Below are 17,869 nucleotides of genomic sequence, written 5' to 3' on the forward strand. Positions count from 1 at the left end.
TCCACGCTGTAGTATTTGAGAAAATGTTGTTTGTTTGTGTAATGATGGGAAGTTAGGAGAAGGTAGACAGGAGTGTGGATCCAAATGCGGGTTTATTAACAAACTGAATAAAATAAACAAACACATGAACAAAAGAACAGTCCACGATGGGAAAATACAACTAAAGCACGGACGAACATAAAGACGCTACACAGGTTGGGGAAACATCCACGAAGGGCAGAACGAACACGAATAAACATCCAGGGAATAAGAAGACCAAGAGTGAACATCAGAGAATGGGAACAGCGAATGTGAAACGACATAAATGTAGCGTGTAGCGCACAACGTAACAGATGTGCTACACCCAGTAATGATATTCAATATGGGCCACTATAATCAGAAGTAAGGAACGTCTACTGGAGGGAGGAAATGACGAATGCAGGTGAGTGAATAGTTGAAAATTTTGCTCTCTTTGTATTTTGTTTCATTTGTGATCAATCACATATGCATATCAATCAATGACATTAAGTAAATAAAAGAAAACACTGTCATCACTCTTCTATTACTTTCTTCTAGGCTGAAAGATTCAACAACTCAACAGCTTCAATTCAATGAGGTTTCATATTTTTCACTCAATGTGTAAATAAAGTGGAGTCCCAAAACTCAACACTTTGTCTGTCTCTTTCACATTAGCCAAAGTAAATTACAATAATAAAATAAAATATTACATTCAAAATGTACGAAACCCAATGTACAAAAAATGTGATTATACCAATTTGACCCAAAATAAATTCAGATATAGAAGTTCTTCCAATAATTCACTTTTCTTTTCAAAACAAAACGGTAATTGGAAATACAGAACCCAACAATTTGACTCAGCTAAACAAATGATCAACCGACTCAATTGATCGGAGCTTGCGAATCATATGGTTCAGTTCAGAGAGTCATGTAACTCTCTTTCGATTGGTTTGAGTTCCAAAAAATAAAGTCTGTCCTTTCAAGGGCAAAAATCAAACAAATCCGAGGAAATAGTCTTTCATGTCCGAAAAAACAAGGAAAATCAGAATTGTCCTACCATTTGACGGTCACAAAGCACAGATCAAAATGGAAATGGTCCGAGGGCAGCTAGCTCGCCATTTGTGCATGTATAACCATGTCGTTCAACCAGACGATTCCCCTCCAGGAGATTATACTCGGCACAAAACAGGAATTCTCACAGGAATCACGTTCACATGGATAGAACAGAACACACACACAAAAAAAACCCCAGCCAAAACGAAATAGAATCACTATTTCACAAAAGGAAGTTTATCACATCACTTCACTCTCAAATCCGTTCCATCTATTCTCCTCCGATATCCGCTTCACTTCTTCTCTCTTTTCAACAACACTACTTCAGGCTGATGCATCCAAAACCCAACTTTCCAGGCGCTCTTAATATTTAATGCAAGGAGTTTCTGAAGAAATACTCCACGCTGCTGTTTCGTCTAATCTGTTCACATCTCCGGTCTTTCTCATCTGCTGAAAAACAGCGCCTGCGCGACCTGCGGGCAGGCCTCTAATGGCTGCTACTATTGGCTCACAGAAGTGTCAGTCACTACAGCACGATGTGTGATTGGATACATGTCTTTTCCATCTAGAACACTTTCTCCTTTAACCATTTACTGGTAACTAATGTTATCTGGGTTACCCTAACATTCAACAATCGACAGTCACTAAACAAAGAACCAGGGTTTAAATACACGGACATGGGAAAACGGGAGCCAATGAACAAACAGAACTCAAACAAGATGACAAGGCGATAAACAGAAACCAATCGGAAACTAACGAGGGCAGGTGAAAACAATGAACAGCGAATTGAGGGCTAACAAGACAACTATGGAGCTATAAGGGTGACAAAAGTGAAAACTAAGGAACTACAAAAGTGACAAAAATGACAAACAAAGGGCAACAGTGAGACAAGACAAGGTATACATAACAGAGCCCCCCCTCAAAGGATCGGATTCCAGACGATCCTAAAAAAGAAACAAATAAAAGAAGGCACCAGGAGCAGACGGGCAGACCAGGGGGGGCACGAGAACAAGAAGGCAGTCCAAGGGGGCACAGAGGGCAGGCAGGAAGTCCAAGGGGGCACAGAGGGCAGGCAGGAAATCCAAGGGGGTACAGAGGGCAGGCAGGAAGTCCATGGGGGCACAAAGGGCAGACCGGGTCGGGGGGTCTGGGAAGCAGCCATAGGGCAGAGACTGGGTCAGGGGGCCTGGAAGGCGGCTGTAGGACAAGGACTGGGTCAGGGGCCTTGAAGGTGACCACTGGACAGGGACTAGTTCAGGAGGCGGCCATAGAACGGGCATAGGGTCAGGCGGCCTGGGAGGTGGAATGCTCTAGAGGACGAGCCCTAGAAGGCTCTGGGGTCTCTGGGAGCAGAGCCGTAGGAGGCTCTGGGGGCGGAGCCGAAGGAGGCTCGGAAGTCAGAGCCGTGGGAGGCTCGGGAGGCAGAGCCGTTGGAGGTGGCACCGTAGGAGGCTCTAGAGGTGGAGGCCTGGAAGGCTCTGGAGGTGGAGCCGAGGAAGGCTCAGGAGGCGGAGCCGAGGAAGGTGGCGCCATATGAGGCTTTAGAGTCTCTGGGAGCAGAGCCGTAAGAGGTTCGGGGAGAAGAGCCGTAAGAGGTTCGGGAGGCGGAGCCCAGGAAGGCTCGAGAGACTTGAGGGGCAGAGCCCTGGAAGGCTTGAGAGGCAGGAGGGGCGGAGCCCTGGAAGGCTCGGGAGGAGGAGCCCTGGAAGACTTGAGGGATTTGGGAGGCGGAGCCCTGGGAGGCTCGGGAGGAGAAGCTCTGGAAAGCTTGGAAGGCGGAGCTCCGGAAAGCTTGGAAGGCGGATGTCTGGAAAGCTCGGAAGGAGGAGCCCTGGGTGGCTCGGGAGGAGGAGCCCTGGAAGACTCGAGAGACTTGAGAGGCGGAGCCCTAGGAGGCTCGGGAGGAGGAGCCCTGGAAGGCTTGAGAGACTTGAGAGGCAGAGCCCTAGGAGGTTCGGGAGGAGGAGCCCTGGAAGGCTCGAGAGGCTTGAGAGGCGGAGCCCTAGGGGGCTCGGGAGGAGGAGCCCTGGAAGGCTCGAGAGGCTTGAGAGGCGGAGCCCTAGGGGGCTCGGGAGGAGGAGCCCTGGAAGGCTCGAGAGACTTGGGAGACACTGGCTCTTGGACGGTCCTGGCTACTGGCGTTGGCCCTGGGACGGTCATGGCTACTGGCGCTGGCTCTTGGACTGTCATGGCTGCAGGCGCTGGCTCTTGGACGGTCATGGCTGCTGGCGCTGGCCCTTGGACGGTCATGGATACTGGCGTAGGCTCTGGGACGGTCATGGCTACAGGCGCTGGCTCAGGGACGGTTGAGGCTACAGGCGCTGGCTCAGGGATGGTCGAGGCTACAAGCGCTGGCTCAGGGACAGTTGAGGCTACAGGCGCTGGCTCAGGGACGGTCGAGGCTACAGGCGCTGGCTCAAGGACAGTCGAGGCTACAGGCATTGGCACACTGACATCGGGGGCCAATGGCTCTGGCTGGTTGACCGTGGGTGATGCGGGCTCTGGCTCGCTGACCGGGGCTGACAAGGGCTCAGGCTCGTTGACCGTGGCTGACAAGGGCTCAGGCTCGCTGACCGTGGCTGGAGCGGGCTGGGAGGTGGAAGCCCGTCTTCTCTTCCTCCTCCGGGTCGATGAAGTAGACCGTGTGGGTGCTGGGAATGCGACTGGCGTGGGAGTTTGTTCGCTGACAGATGGGGTTGGTGTTACAAGTTCTGTTACATTGAGAGAGGTGGTTCCTCAGTCGCATATCTCTCCACAATGAGCTCCACATACTCCTGCCAGGTGCAATCTCCGGCCTCTGGCAGATCGTGACGTCCGTGTTTGGGTACTCCGATCCTGTAGACTTACTTCAGAAGGTTGTCATCCCAACCGGTGAGGATGGCCACGCAGGAGAAGAAGTGAGAGTACTCACGGATGGTTAAATCCGTCCGTGTCAGCTCCACAAAGAACGCCGCTGGATCCATAATTTTGGTCGATTGTTCTGTAATGATGGGAAGTTAGGAGAAGGTAGACAGGGGTGTGGATCCAAATGCGGGTTTATTAACAAACTGAATAAAATAAACAAACACATGAACAAAAGAACAGTCCACGATGGGAAAATACAACAAAAGCACGGACGAACATAAAGACGCTACACAGGTTGGGGAAACATCCACGAAGGGCAGAACGAACACGAATAAACATCCAGGGAATAAGAAGACCAAGAGTGAACATCAGGGAACGGGAACAGCGAACGTGAAACGACATAAACATTCAACAATCGACAGTCACTAAACAAAGAACCAGGGTTTAAATACACGGACATGGGAAAACGGGAGCCAATGAACAAACAGAACTCAAACAAGATGACAAGGTGATAAACAGAAACCAATGGGAAACTAACGAGGGCAGGTGAAAACAATGAACAGCGAACACGAGGGCTAACAAGACGACTATGGAGCTATAAGGGTGACAAAAGTGAAAACTAAGGAACTACAAAAGTGACAAAAATGACAAACAAAGGGCAACAGTGAGACAAGACAAGGTATACATAACAGTTTGTACGTACCTCTATTTTAACTAGTTTTTCTTTGCTTTATAAAGACGTTTTATTTGTTTTTCACAGTTTTGATAAGTTAATATTTTCTGATTAATCTGTTTATTTTTCTTGCAAGGTTGTTTTTATACATAAGTGTAAATTTATGTCTATAAAGCCCCTATTTGCACTTTTTTGTAAAGACTTAAAATATTATTTAAATACTCTTTGTACCTCCAACAACTCCAAAGCATTGAAAACCATTGCAATGTAATGAATATAATGTCTTGGCATTATTGTAAAATATATCTGTAGTATTGTGTACTATGTATAGCCCTGACTTGTTTGTAAAAAATGTTTTAAAATGTCTGATGCAGGTGTACATTGACGGGTCCTTAAACAAGCTTTCATAATAAATCTCCAACTGATTGATAAATTCACTTGTGAAATTGATTGCTGTGAACTGTATGCCAATGATTGGCTTATGTTCAATAATATGGTAGTAAACAATACATTGTATTCTAAAGCCACTTTTTGTATTGTCTTGTATTGTCTGCTACAGGAATGTAATGCATTTTAATTATCTGAATATCTTTTTATTTTAATATATATATATATTTAATATTTAAAGATAACTATGTATAATTATTTCATCATTATGTATTGAATTATTGTTATATGAGGGGCTTTCTCAGCAAATATTTGTATATGCGATTAATCACGATTAAATTAATCGTGACACCATGTAATTAATTTGATTAAAGATTTGAATCGATTGACGGCCCTAATTATTAATATTACTTTCAGGACAAATATAAAACAGGTAATTTCCTTTAATTGTAAAACTTAACACAAAGTACTGTTCATTGAAAAGTAAAATGATCCATTGGGTACAGATTGGGACAAAAAAATCAGCACTGCATACATTTTTTTAAGGGTAGTGCTTGCTTATCCAGTAAAATAATATTTGCCATAGTATAAATTTACTGGTGAAATCAGACATTCTGATGAATTTTATTGAGTGTTCCTCATTGCTGCTATAGATCTAAGGGTGACCATGCCTTTTTTGTGATAGGTCCTAATCTAGGGAATAAGTCTCCAAAAAATATGTGATGCCACTGTGTGAGCAAAACAACAAGGAAGCAATTCTCTCACCGTGTATTTTTCTCTCATAGTCGATTGATTATTAAGAATTTACTAATTGAGAAGACCAACTATTAGTAAGACATTTTTGGACTATTTCTTATCTTAAATGACTCACACTTTGAAGAACGCTCAAACAAATACATTATATTGTTTCTAAGTGACCACTTTTAAAAGACTGGTTTTGTGTTATTTATTTGCTCTATACAAACAGAAAAAAGACACTTAACAATGCAGTTGTAATAATTAACTAATGGGTTATTAAGTAATTACATTATTAAGATAATTTCTTTTTTGTTAGTGTTCTGATAGTCTTAAATTTGTTTTAAATAATGAACTCTCCATGTCTAATGATAATGTTTTTTTTTATATTTGATGAATAAATGCACAATGTTCAGGAACATTATTTTACAGTGGAGGGGGCACGTACAGCATGAATACATGTCTAATTTGAGAACAGCTAAAACCTACATGAAGTATTATTTAAGTATATAAGTATACATAAAGTTATTTTGAAATATTCTCTATAGAGCTCTTTGGATCGACAGTGTTTCCTTTTCATTGCAGATAACAATCGGTCTTCTTATTTTCTTCCAAGGCTGGTATGATTCGTACCGATTCTGATGAATATTTCATTGAACCTTTGGTGCGAGGAACAGAGGAACACGAGGAGAGAGGAAGAGTGCATGTGGTGTACCGAAGGTCTGCATTATTGCATGCTCTTTCAGACATCTCCATGGATTACCAGCTTAATGGTACGTACCACTGCATTATAAAAGTTTTGTGTGCATCTGGGAGAAGAGAGTGGATTCTAGTCTAGTGTTTGCCTTATGGTATTTCACAACTTTATGTTGTAAACCATTCAATATTGACTCCCTGATTGAGATTCACATCTGTGGGAATTCGTAAGGAAACCATTGTTGTTGTTGATTGATTGCTGTTTATGGAATTACATTAGACGCAGACAATAAATGTAAAGAAGGTCTTACATCATGTCTTAACCATACACAACACGACAAAGCAGCAATCAACAAATGCTATCTCTGCCATACACATTTTTGTCCCAATCAGACGTGACAGCGAGACAAGATTCTATATACACGTCGTGCATGGTTATTTTCTTCTTTTGAACTTTTGCCTTAAGTGTATTTTATCAGATTTACACTTTCTATCCTGAAGTGAAATATAAAGAGTATAGATATTTAGTTTAGTTGGAGAGTTTGATATTTGAAGTTCAGAATGTCACTTAAGTTAGAAATGTTTCAAATGCTTTTGAATGTGGGTTAGAGATGGGAATTATTTTGGTGTGGAGCAGAAAAACTTCTTATTGCATATTCTTTTGGACCTGTATTTGGTACCTTTTTTTCACCAAAGTGTCATTCAACTGATCACAATGTATTGTCAGGACATTCATAACATGAAAAATATCTATTACAATAAAGAAAAAACTTCTTAAACTACTTCAAATAATTCTCATCAGAAAATCCCACACGTGCAGCAACGACAGCTTTGCAGATCCTTGACATTCTAGCTGTCAGTTTGTCCAGACACTCAGGTCACATTTCACCCAACGTTTCCTTTAGCACTTGCCATAGATGTGGCTGTCTTGTTGGGCACTTATCATACACCTTACAGTCTATCTGATCCCACAAAAGCTCATGACAGATCCATGACACTCTTTTCCAATTATCTGTAGTCCAATGTCTGTTTCTTTGCCCACTCAAACTTTTTCTGTTTCAAAAGGGGCTTTTTCTTTGCAATTCTTCCCATAAGGCCTGCACCCCTGAGTCTTCTCTTTACTGTTGTACTGTTGAACACCAAAGAAAAAAATACAAATAATAATAATTCTGGGGAACACTTTATAATACGGTTCCATTTGTGAACATTATTTAACAACAATTGTTAAAATTAACAAACTATGAACAATAATTATTAAGCATTTAAATCAAAAGTTGTATTAGTTAACATTAGTTAATGCTCTATAAACTAACATGAATTAACAATGAACAATTTTATTTTTATTTATCAATCAAATCAAATCACTTTATTGTCACACTACCATGTACACAAGTGCAACAGTAGGTGAAATTCTTGTGTGCAGTTCCGAGCAACATAGCAGTCATGACAGTGACGAGACATATACCAGTTATAGTAAACAACATACTTGCACAACACAATTTACATATCAAATGTACACATAATTACACAACACAATATAAAATGTACAGTAAACAATACACACAATATAGAATACACATACAATAAAAATACAAAATAAAGAGTATATATATATATATATAAAAAATATATATACAGTAGTTGTATTGAGGAGAATATGTTGACAGTCCAGTCTGAGATAATAGATTAATAAAGCGCAGTGCTGATTATTGATCGTGAGAGATCAAGTGTTCAAAAGTCTGATTGCTTGGGGGAAGAAGCTGTCATGTAGTCGGCTGGTGCGGGTCCTGATGCTGCAATACTGCCTGCCTGATGGTAGCAGTGAGAGCAGCCCAAGACTCGGGTGGCTGGAGTCTCTGATGATCCTCCAAGCTTTTATGACATAACGCCTGTTATACATGTCCTGGAGGGAGGGAAGCTCACCTCCAATGATGTTTCTGGCAGTTCGCACCACCCTTTGCAGAGCTTTGCGGTTGTGGGCGGTGCTATTGCCGTACCAGGCGGTGATGCAGCAGTCAGGATGCTCTCTACAGTACTGGTGTAGAACCGTGTGAGGATGTGGCGGTTCATTCCAAACTTCCTCAGCCGTCTCAGGAAGAAGAGGTGCTGGTGAGCCTTCTTCACAATGGCCTCAGTGTGGACGGACCATGTGAGTTCCTCAGTGATGTGGACACCAAGGAACTTGAAGCTGCTGACTCTCTCTAGCGTTGCTCCATTAATGGTGATGGGTGATTTTTTACGATACCAGAATTTCTGAAGGTACCGGAGTACCGAGTACCGGGTGTACCCGGTACCCATGCAGAGTTGGTAACTTTTGAACACAACAAGCAAAATATGGCGACAAACAAAGCTGCTGCGGAGTCTCAACTGAATCTTGTCGAAAAGAAAAGTGGAAAAAGCCAGGTTTGGAAATTATTTGTATTTGAGGCTGATGAAAAGGGAAACAACATAGATCAGCAAAAACCTATTTGTAAATGGTGCTTTTGCAATTTTCTGATGAAAGGAGGAAACACATCAAACTTAATAAAACGAGAAAAATGTTCTTTGGTGAATAGTCGTTTGATCTAATTTAACGTAAAATGAAATCATATTAAACTAATGACGCGTGAGAGCAGCACTGCAGTTCACACCTGATGGAGGAGAAGAATTACACAGAACACAGTCCAGATGCACTCTAAACTTTCACTGCTTCTTCTTATGTAGATCTCTAAGTATTAGGGAATTATAAAAAAAAAAAATTCAGAAGCAGTCTCGTTGTGGAATAAGCGGAGCCGGAGCTCTTTAAAGGAAAACATCCCGGCATTACAAATGCAGTTATATTTAATGTGTTATAGCTTTATTAATGTTCAAATAATACAGAAGCAGGTCATGTTAAACTCAGAAACTGGCATTTCTCTGTGTTATAAGCGCCTCTTCAATGAGTTGCGTGAATGTCCCGATCTAAGGGGGAGAGATTGAAACTGCACCCGGCTGAGAGAGACTCTGCCTCGGGGACGCTCATTCCTCGAGCGTGGATGCTTAATGCAGCTAGATTAGAACGCAGTGGCTCGCGACTTATTTAATCATAATATATGTCACTGTGCATTTATTATCGTGAAGAAAATGGCAATATGCAGCTTTATTAATATGAGAGCACTTTGCACATTAGTTTGGAAATAGTTTTTTATTCATTGTATTGTATGCTTGTTTATTTAGTTTTTTTTTAGTACTTGGTAAAAACTTAAATTAAAGTTGAAGCAAATATTATATAAGTGTTCAAAAATACTTTAAGCATACATTTTTGTTAGTTAACAGTTTTGTTATAATTCAAAAATAATATATTTAAATTAAAGTGTTGCTCAATGGCATATTTCTGTTCTTAGTTCTGCTGCTAATGCTTTGTTAACTTTGTTAATAAAAAGTGTTGTTCAGTAACCTGCTTTTGCTTTGGTACCGAAAAGAGTATCGAGTACCGTGTGTCACGGAGCGCTCAGCTACGCCCCCCGCTGGTTTCATCCGCTCCCTCTCCCCAGAGTTTTAAGAACTACACTTCCCATCTTCCCCTCTGTCATTATCTAGCTCCATCCCTGCCTGATTTACCTGATTATCCTCATCACCGTCACCTGTTCATCATTATCTCCCCTATATCTGGACTGCCCCATTCATTGTTTCCTTGCGAAGTGTTGTTCTGCTCTGCTGACATTACCAAGCTTTATTCCCTGATCCCCATTATTCTCTGGACCTTAGATCTCTGCTTGGACTCTAGACTCTGTGAATCTTTGCTGCCTGCCCTAACCCTTGCCTGTGTCTGACTACGAGTACTGGATTGTCCCTTTATCTGAGCCTGCCCTTGTTTATGTCTGCTTCTCTCTGCTTGATCACGTGTGAATAAACTACTGCAAATGGATCCAAACGCCTCTGCCTCCACATTACACTGTGAAATTTCAATGGTATTGGTACCGACTACTGAAATATTGGTGCCGTGAAAACACTAGTAGATGCAATGGCATCATCAGTGGAGCGGTTGTTGCTGTAGGCAAACTGCAATGGGTCCAGAGAGGTGGGCAGCACAGAGCAGATGCGATCTCTGATTAGCCTCTCAAAGCATTTGCTGATGATGGGGGTCAGAGCATCAGGACGCCAGTCATTTAAACAAGTTATTTTTGATTGCTTTTGTACAGGCATAATGGTGGAGTTTTGAAGCATGTGGGGACTAAAGACAGGGAGAGGGACAGGTTGAAAATGTCTGTAAAACACCAGCCAGTTGGTGTGTGCACGCTCTAATGACGCGGCCCGGAATGCCGTCTGGACCCACGGCTTTACGGATGTTCACCCGTCGGAAGGATCGAGTTACATCTGCAACAGAGACGGAGAGTGAACCAACCTCTCTAGCGTCGGCCACGAGTGCTCTCTCCACGAGGGCGGTGTTATTGTCCTCGAAACGAGCATAAAATGTATTAAGCTCATCCGGGAGAGAGGCAGTGGTGTTCAAGGTGGAGTTTTAATTCCCTTTGTTGTCTGTGATGATGTTAATTCCTGCCACATACTTCTAGAGTCGGTGGTGTTGAACTGTCCTTCAATTTTGTGCCTTGTACTGGCGTTTGGCTGCTCTGGGAGGGCATAATTGGCTTATTTATGCTCCTCCACGTTCCCGGAATTAAAAGCGGAGGTCCCAGCTTTAAGTGCCAAGCTTTAAGGAAGATAATGCAGCAATTGCCTGTAGTATACTAGGTAGTGGGGGTCGATTTGAATGACGTCTTACTCTGATGAGTATGCCGGCTCTTTTTCTCCTTTTCATTCTGCGTTCCCACGCCTGGGCAGCCCAGACAAAGGGCTCCGCTGGCGTGTTTGTAAACAGCAAGTCGGCACTGAGGAATTTGATATCCGGTTTTCGTGCGTAATTGCAGCACCAATATCCAAAAGCATTTGTCTGTCGTATACAATAAGGCAGACAACATCCAAGACAAAAAACAAAAAACTGTTAACAAAATAAACAATAAACTTAAGTGTTGTGTCGGGGCTCGCAACGCAGCAGCCATACTCGGCACCACCTTGAGTCCAAATATTTTTAGTCCAAATGTTTAACTAACATTAACAAAGGTTAATAAAGAATGTAACAAATATTGTTAATTGTTTGTTCATGATAACTAATGTATTTACTAATGTTAACAAATGGAACCTTATTGTAAAGTGTTACCAAATTCTGTCATCATTTACTCACCCTCATATTGACCAGCATGACTTTTGTCTGTTGAACACAGAAAGAGATGTTAGGCAGAACGTTAGGGGCTTATAGAATTAGTCACCATTCACATACATAGCTTTTTTTTTGTCTGTAAAATGAAAGTGAATAGTGACTGAGAATTAACATTCTGCCTAACATCTCTTTTTCATGTGGGTTTGGAATAATGTACTGTTAAGGTGAGCAAATGATGACTTAATTTTGTATGACCGTTTTTTTGTTTAATTAATTTTATAATTACATTCGAACAGTGGGAAGCTCTGGTAAGTCAAGCCCCTTGTTCATCCCAAACCTTTCAGGATTTCCTCACAATTCAATTGCTTCTATAGAGACAAGTGCTTGTACTGTTGTAACGGTTTCCATGGCAGTGTGGTTCCATTGTCCCAGGTGGGATACATGCAAGATGATTACGCTCTCTCTCCTGTTGCTTACATAATCTGAGCATGCTGGTGATAAGCTGTAGAAGAACGCCCTCTCCTTGGTCAGTGGACCTTGAAGTTATTTCCATTATCAAACCTATTGTGTCACTTGCGTATAGTAGTAAAACCCAACAATGCTTGGCCATTTGTGAATTCAATAAAACCCACGTATTCTATTTTATGTCCACCTGGGATTTATCCAAACCTCTCTTATGGTATTAACTTGGCCAGGTCCATTTGTGAGCAACAATTAGAATTTTGCTAGTTATGTGGGCATAGCTATTTGTAGCATAGTATTGCGCTGCTCTCTCTATGACGTTTGGTCCCATGCGCAACAGATATACAAGGGACTTAAGCAGTATTTGCATACAATTTATGCAGGGAACAGAGGTAAAGTTACATTTGCAAGGGTGAAAGTTACTCCATTGGATGTTATATTGCACACTTGGAGGAAGAATTGTGGCCACTGGTTGCATAGTTTGTTTGATGTCAGTCTTGTTTTAGATCTTGTTTAAATGAATTATGCAAAACATAATCAAGGGCAAACATTCCCAAAAATGTAACGTTGAGCTCATTTGCATGCCGCAACTGCCGATCTTGTGGATCAGTTCAAACTGCTTGGTTGTGGAGGATGCAACAGTCTACTGCGATCTTGCATACTTTACTGGAACTGTGATTCAGGGCCCAGTTACAAGAAACCACTTAACCACCGACAGATCCAAATGGGGCGCTATATCGTGAAAATGTTTTTTACTTAATATGTTAAAGTTCCAACCATTTTAAAATATTTTTTTTTATTTTTATGATTGTATTAATATTATACTTTTTTATTAATTTCATGAATTTAATTAATCTGAATTGAAAAACTACATACCAATAAAAGTAATGCACCAAAATTGGACAGAAAATATATTAAAACATTATTAAATATATTATTCTTTATTCAGTTCTTTACCATTCAAATTTAGCAGATTTTTACCAATTATCCAAATAATGTAACATTCTAGAAAACTATAATGATATGCTAAACAGCAATCAAGTAATGAACTTAGCAGCTCTAGTATAGCATCTTACAAATTCAAAAAGTTTATATATGCTACACAGTGATTTAATGAAAACAACAGGCAAAACACAGAACGGCAGAGGGCCTCTATTCTGTTTATGTAAACATATTTCCACTTTAATATAAAATTATTGTGCAAAACAACAGTGCAAAACAGCAGTAATAGAACTAAAACCAACCTCAAACTGTAAATGACAGGTGTAGCTTCAAGTGAAGAACAAAGTTTTGCAGGGCTAAACCTATTTTAATGTAATTGCTATACACATAGCAAATTGGACTGCTTTCTAAGTAAAAGTGTCAGGTTTCTCTTCAAGAACAAAAGTTGCTCAGATTTCTGGCAGGAGAGACGGTTCCTCTTCTCATCAAGAACATGAGATGCTGCACTGAATAGTCTCTCTCTCTCTGTGCTGGTGCTTGGGGCAGATAAATATCTGGAATGTCGCACGCCCGGTCCCCAATCAGCCTGATGGGCCGCGCAAGGGATAAAGGCGGCCGGTGACGACGGTTCGAGAGAGAGAGAATTACGAGCATGTCCGTCATGTGTGTGTTTATGTTTGTGTTTGTGTGTTTTGGTTTAAGTTTTTATTAAATTATTATTTATATTGACAAGCCGGTTCTCGCATTCATGTACCAGTAGTCAAGAGGATTGTCGGGTTTGCGTGATATGAGCGTAAAGTGATCCTCTGTGTTCCGCAACTACTTTTGGGTCCTTGGATAACATATAACGTGCGAGTAAGGGCAGCCGGTGGACTTTCTGGTGCCCCCCTAGAGAGTTGGTGCATTGGTGCCCTACGCAGACTATGTAGTATGCATATAGAGAGCAGCGGTTGTGCTTGAAGTATTTCCACACCGCTGACATCGGCCTTTGCTTGGTAGCGCTGTAATAATGGCTAGATCGATCGAGAGTGAAACCTGAGCAATGAGGGGCTGGGGTGCATATATTTTCGGCCTTCTTTCTCTTTCAGCTAAAACAAAAAAATGTAATTTTCGGCCAAAAATGTCGGTGGCCGAAATTTCGGTGCATACCTAGTAATATCTTAGATGTCCTTAAAATTTGAGTGTGAAAAATTGTAGACGACAGCCCAAAAATGCATCAGAGTTTAACGAGTTAAATTAAGAAAATCCTTAGTTCTAATTGTTAGTGTATTGTCACTTCGGAATTTAAGGGTTTTCTTGCAACCTGGTTTCTGAATTGACTGTTCAAAATGTTGAAAGTGCGCTCAACTACACCACTTGTCTGAATATATGCCAAGTTATAACCCACTTCTCCATTATTTTATGAATTTATCAAAAGAAAATGTATACAGTTGTCTCTTTTTAATACAATTCCTGCTTTATGTAGGCAGTAATAGTGCGAAATTAATTGCACCAGACAAACAGAGCAATTAATGTTGCAATTTATAAGCCTAGTTTACATAGTAAGGAGGGTTTGCACTGTATTGAATGACAAATTATGTAATTTAAGTATGATACAATGCTTTTTAAGTGCACTGATTGCCAGTTTAAACTGGATTGTGTTGTGGTTATTTAATGTTGCAGATTTTTGTGCTAAAACACCGTGCTCTATTTAGTGAATTTGGCCCTATAGTAGAAACTGGATCAAGAACAACAGTATTAAAGCTCAACAGCTCCAGTGAATGGATCCCTGGAAAGCATGGGAGAGTTTGTTCTATACATTTCTACTTCAACTTTCCATTATGAGGGAGCCTTTATGAACTTCAGGCCCCATTCTCTTAATATATAAGGGTTTGTCAGTTAGATTTGGAAATAGTCTTTTTATTTTATTTCACACTGTCCTCTGCTAGATCATTCTGAGCTTAGCAATGGGGCTGTCCCTCCCTCAGTGTAAATAACCCTGGCAATGCGGTTTTAATCAGTCAAACATATTCTCTGATTTTTAAAAAAAAATGTATTAACCATTTTTATTGATTCCATTCTCAATTTAAATAAACATAACAGAAAATATAGAATCAAATGACATAAATTACCCCCCACACCTGACACAAACACACCACCCAGTGTTCATAATTATTTAAAACATAAAAAAACATGAAAATATACTTAAACCAAAATATATTCCAAAAAACAAGAAGAATGCACACACAATCTGATGGAGGGAACGAGACGTTGTGTTGATGTAGTTACACTAGGGGTCCCTATCTAAAAACACCAAATACTGAACTGTGTTACGTGGACTGCTGATGCAGGTGCAAGCAAGCAGCTGCATGCGAAAATAGCAGGTGCATCAGACTGCACATAACATTCCCCAACACCACAAAATACGTTATATAGACTGCACATAACCTTCCCCAACACCACAAAATACGTTACATCCCTGAGGGAGGGAAGCGACGTAACAGGCATGGGAGCAGGCCGCACCAGCCGCAGCCTTTTCTCTCTCTATGTTTTCTCTCCATAGATTGTTAGACGTGGCTGGGGCCATCTAACACTATAACACTCATTGGGGAAGGCATTCTTTTACAATTCTATTCTTTCAGGGGGAAAAGACCCCGCGGAGACCACATCTTGCCCAACAGGGGAGGTTAACATCTGGCAAATACAGCCACACATGCAAGTGGTGCGGTGGTAGGTCCTACCTCGATGGGGAGGAGCTCTAAAAACACAGTGCCCGGAGGGCAGAAGGAGCTCTGCCCAAGTGACACATGGGTCTGCCGAAAGGGGGACTGTACCGTGGAAAATAGAGATATTACAGGAGATATTGGAATAATCAGAACCTGTGGAGAATCAGGGGAGGGGAAAGGTGCTATGTACAAGTGATAAACACGGCCAGCTGTTGTCACCGTTTTACCGAATTCTATGTGTTCAGACCTGTCAAAACACGGGATGAGACCGGCTCAACCCGGAAATTGTAAAATCCTGCGAAGGTATTGGGTGTTGCCCAACCCGTCGCTCTGCAGATATCTGCTAGAGAGGTACCATTGGCCAGTGCCCACGAGGATGTCACGGCCTGGGACTGATAGGCCAACGCAATGGCGTCCACGATCCAGTGGGCAAGCCTCTGTTTGTAGACAGCATTCACTTTCCGCTGTTCATCAAAGCAGATAAAGAGCTTCTCAGAGTGTCTAAAGCTCTGCGTGCGATCCAAATAGGTACGCAAAGCATGCACTGGACACAGCAACGCTAAGGCTGGGTCTGCCTCCTCCCGCATCGTGGTGAGCCGCTATGGCGGCTTCATAAACCTTCAAGGTGAAGGGGGACAGCTGTCCCTCCAGCCTCTCCTGCAGGAATGAGAGCACTGTCCCGACTGCACACCTCTGTGGGTCTTCAGATCGGGAAGAACACCAATTTGTGAATAAACGGCACTCGTAGAGGGAGCTCTGGCTTGAGCGATCGTGTCTACGACGGCTGGTGGTAGACCGTTTAGATCTTCCACATCCCGTCTAAGGGCCAGGCGTGAAGGTTCCAGAGGAATGGGTGCGGATACCAGAGGTTGCCCCGTCCCTGAGAAGAAAGGTCCTTCCTCAGGGGAATTTGCCAGGGAGGTGCTGTTGCCAGGAGCGTGAGATCCGAGAGCCAAGTCCAAGTGGGCCAGTGGGGGGGCCACAAGAATGACTTGTACCTCGTCCTCCCTGACATTGTACAGGACTTGTACAGGATGTATTTGCACAGCCCCCCTGGGCCAGCTGTGTGCCAGCGTGTCTGTGCTGGTGGGGGCTTCTGTCATAGAGTACCAGAGCGGGTAGTGGGTGGAATCTCGGGAGGCAAGCAGATCTAACTGTGCTCTGCTGAACCGAGCCCAATTCAGCTGGACCACCGCTGAGCATTACCTGATGTGACAGTGCTTCCGCTGTGGTGTTTTGGTTGCCCAGTATAAGAGTGGTGTGCAGCAATGGGACAGGGGCAGACCAAAGGGGAGGACCATGTACTTATATGCCTAGCCGTCGAAAGGGAACCGTAGAAAGGGTCTCTGATGGGGTAATATTGAGATGTAAAAGTATGCATCCTTCAGTTCTACCGCCGCAAACCAATCTTGATGCTGGATTCACGTCAGAATACGTTTCTGCTTAAGCATCTTGAACAGGAGTCTGTGCAAGGCCCGGTTCTGATCTCGTCAGTCCAAGAATAGTCACAACCCACCACCTTTCTTGGGTAAAATTAAGTAAGGCCTGTAGAAACCCTTCTTCATCTTGGCTGGAGGGACAGGCTGTATCTCGTCCTTGCGCAGAAGGGTTGTGATCTCCGCATGCAGGGTTGAGGCGTTACTGAAACATGACGGGAGCCTGGTGAAATGAATCACTTAGCCAAATTGGATGGTTCTGGCCAGCCACCGCGACAGGTTGAAAAGCACAAGCTACGCGCCCAAGCTCCGGGCGAGTGGCACTAAGGGGACGATCACGTGTGACATACCTGGAGGTAGGGCCTCATGGCGCGGGGCCTGGGGGAGCAGGCGACGTCACGTCGGGGAGCGTTGCTTCATCTCGAGGTGGTTGAGCTGAGGAGAGGCTCAACATTTTTTTTTACTTATTTGCTCTGCGTACCTGGCCTGGGGCGGGTAGGCGACTGAGGAGGAGGTTCTCTTGTGACGACCTCTAGACATGTCACCACCTGAAAGCCTGAGGAGCGAGTGTGATGCAGTTGGTCACGTGAAGGCGGAGGGTCCGCGTTCATGGGGGCCCGACTGCAAATGCCCGTTGTCTGATTGCCGTGAGATGGCGGTTGTGGGCACCGGCTAAGTGACACAGGGAGTGAGGAAACTGCTTCCTTTGTGAGTATTGTAGCGCATTGGGGGTGCGGCAAGCAAAGCAAAGGAAACAAAGATT

The 17,869-nt window shown here is 42.8% G+C and overlaps 1 pseudogene; it reads left to right on the forward strand.

Moving 5' to 3' along the window:
- Positions 1–17,869, forward strand: part of LOC127642881 (A disintegrin and metalloproteinase with thrombospondin motifs 3-like) — a 216,424-nt pseudogene that overhangs the window by 44,124 nt on the left and 154,431 nt on the right.

Source organism: Xyrauchen texanus, chromosome 4 (assembly GCF_025860055.1).
Source record: "Xyrauchen texanus isolate HMW12.3.18 chromosome 4, RBS_HiC_50CHRs, whole genome shotgun sequence".
Classification (NCBI taxonomy): Eukaryota; Metazoa; Chordata; class Actinopteri; order Cypriniformes; family Catostomidae; genus Xyrauchen; species Xyrauchen texanus.